The 2964-nt window shown below is 42.1% G+C and overlaps 1 non-coding gene across 1 annotated transcript; it reads left to right on the plus strand.

The window, feature by feature from the left end:
- The first annotated feature begins 2182 nt into the window (after positions 1-2182).
- Positions 2183-2287, plus strand: LOC133285326 (small nucleolar RNA R71). Its single transcript, XR_009747991.1, has one exon. It is a non-coding gene; the product is annotated as a small nucleolar RNA R71 (small nucleolar RNA).
- Positions 2288-2964: the final 677 nt, after the last annotated feature.

Genomic DNA, 2964 nt, shown 5'->3' on the forward strand with positions numbered 1-2964 from the left:
AGTGGCATTTTTCCCAATTCAGCACCAAATTGCTCTTGACACATCTTTTCAATACCTGTTCAAGGTTATTAAGGCAAGTAGGAAAAGAGCAACCAATGACAGAAAAATCATCCATGAAAATTTCTACTGCTTCTCCTACCAAATCAGTAAACAAAGCAAACATGCATCTCTGAAAAGTTGCAGGGGCATTACATAGCCCAAAAGGCATTCTTCTGAATGCAAACGTCCCAAAGGGGCACGTAAAAGTGGTTTTGTGCTGGTCTTCAGGAGCAACCGGGATTTGGTTGTATCCCGAATACCCATCTAAGAAACAAAAGAATTCTTTCCCAGCTAGATGATCCAGCATTTGGTCAATAAAAGGAAGGGGGAAATGATCCTTTCGGGTAGCATTATTTAATTTCCTGTAGTCTTGACAAATCCTCCACCCAGTTATTTTTTTGGTGGCTATTAACTCTTGTTTGTCATTTTCAACTACAGTAATGCCACCCTTTTTTGGAACGCATTGCACAGGAGCAACCCATTTACTATCTGAGATGGGATAGATTATACCTGCATCAAGCCATTTGATGATTTCTTTTCTTACCACCTCCTTCATATTGGGATTCAGCCTCCTCCTTCATATTGGGATTCAGCCTCCTTTGATTCTCCACAGATGAGCTGTCAGGGTCTTGGAGCAAAATCTTGTGCATGCAAATTGTTGGGCTAATTCCTTTTATGTCAGCCATGGTCCAGCCGATTGCTCCTTTGTAATCTTTGAGCTTTTGTGTGAGTTGAAGTTCCTGTTCATGGGTTAGCAAAGAAGAAATAATCACAGGGAGAGTGTTGTCTTTACCCAAATAAGTATATTTCAGGTGTTCAGGTAAGGGTTTTAACTCCAAGGTAGGTGGTTGCTCTACTGAAGGCAATTTCGGTCTTTGCTCCTGCTCTGATCGGTTTAAGGATTCAAAGACCCTTTCTTTCCTTCCCTGGGGTTGGTGGAAACTGATGGATGCAAGGTATTCTTCCAGCTCTTCAAAGTCCTTAATGCCTATCTCTGGCTGCAAATGCTCCTGCTGTTCTTCTCTTATGACCGAGTCAAGGATCGAAATGCTAGAGCATTCCTCAGTGTTATCTTCATCAAACCTTATTGCTTTCATGACATTAAACTTCACTTCTTCTCCGTTTACACTCATAGAAAGTTCACCCTTTCTGACATTTATGATAGCATCACCGGTAGCCAGAAATGGTCTGCCCAGAATTATTGGAACTTCTTGATCTGCTTCAAAATCTAAGATGATGAAGTCAGCTGGTAGAATGAACTTGTCTACTTGGACAAGGACATTCTCAATTTTTCCTTCTGGCTTGGCTATAGATCGGTCTGCAAGTTGAAGAGTGACTGTGGTTGGTCTTGCTGCTCCTATGTCAAGCTGCTTGAAGATGGAAGCTGGCATTAGATTTACACTTGAGCCCAGATCACAAAGTGCCCGACCAAGATAGTTCTTCCCAACTGTACACGGGATGGTGAATATACCAGGATCCTTTAGTTTGGGAGGAATTTTAGTCAGGTATGACAAAATGTCCTTCATAAATTTTGCATATGAAGGCATTTGCTCCAGAGCTTCTACTAGAGGGATATTTATGTGAAGTTGTTTCATCAAGTCAAGAAACTGGCTAAACTGCTTATCCTCGTGTTGCTTTTTCAACCTCTGTGGAAAAGGAGGCTCGCACTACCTCCAGCATTATTCTGATTCCTCCAGCCTCGGTTATTGTTCCCTTGATGGTTGTCATTGCTCCTGTTGCTGTTGTCATACCCTCCTGCATAGCACACAGCAGCTAGATTGTTATAGTCCTCATATTCATGAGGACCTCCACAAGTGGCGCAACTCTGACTTGATTGAGTCAAAAGAAGTTGCTCAGTTGTTTTTTTCTGTTCCATGGGCTTCCAGTTTTTTATAGTGTTCTGGAGCGAAGCCATTTGTGCAGAAAGAGCATCAGCTGAGCTTAGCTCAAGAACTCCTGCTTTCTTAAGAGCACCGTGTCGTGTGGAAGGCCATGAAATATGTTTTTTGAAAGTTTTTCCAGCAACTGGTAGGTTTCTGGTTAAGTAAAGTCCAAAAGATCTCCCCCTACAGCTACATCAACAGTTGCTTTCAATGGTGTAGTTAAGCCATGATAAAACCTGTGAATGATGCCCCAATCAGAAACTCCATGATTCGGGCAAATTCGTATCAACTCTTTAAAGCGTTCCCACGCTTCATACAGACTTTCTCCATCATACATTTGAAAGAGAGCTATATCAGCCCTCACTTGGGCTTGTTTACTTGGGGAAAAAATCGGGTAACAAATTGTTCCGCCAATTGCTCCCAACTGGTGATGGAGTTTGGGGGCAATGTTCTCCTCCATTCTTTGGCTTTTCCAGCTAAGGAAAATGGAAAAGGCCGCATCCGCATGTTTTCTTCCGAAATACCATGAACTTTGAAATTGTCAACTATCTCAGTGAAATTGTCCAAATGACTGTGAGGGTCTTCCATGGGTAGTCCATTGAACTGACCAGCGTTCATAATCATTTGGAACATTGCAGGTTTTATTTCAAAGTTCGGGATATTCAGAGGAGGGGGAACATAGCCCCGATTCTGGACCATTTCTGAAGGGAGCAGCCATATCATTCAACGATGGCCCTCTTCCTCCATTCGGTCCTTGTTCAGGCTCATGATTATGATTTCCATTGTTATCATTGTTTACAACCTCCTCCATTGTAATGTTTTTCAGCCTTTGAACTCTTCTATTATTTCTGAAGGTTCTCTCGGGTTCTGGATCAAAAAGTACTATTTCAAGTCCAAGTTCTGTAGGTTCTGTGCTCATACAAATGGAGGAGGTCTATTAAAACAAAAAGGCTGCGATTAAACAACAAAAAATGTTTCCTTAAAAACGCCCTTTTTTTGCCAAATGATCCCCGGCAACGGCACCAATTGCTTGGTCGAACCG

The sequence above is a fragment of the Gastrolobium bilobum genome, unplaced genomic scaffold (genome assembly GCF_033153095.1).
Source record: "Gastrolobium bilobum isolate Gb01-03AN ecotype WA unplaced genomic scaffold, APGP_CSIRO_Gbil_v1 utg16844, whole genome shotgun sequence".
Taxonomy (NCBI): domain Eukaryota; kingdom Viridiplantae; phylum Streptophyta; class Magnoliopsida; order Fabales; family Fabaceae; genus Gastrolobium; species Gastrolobium bilobum.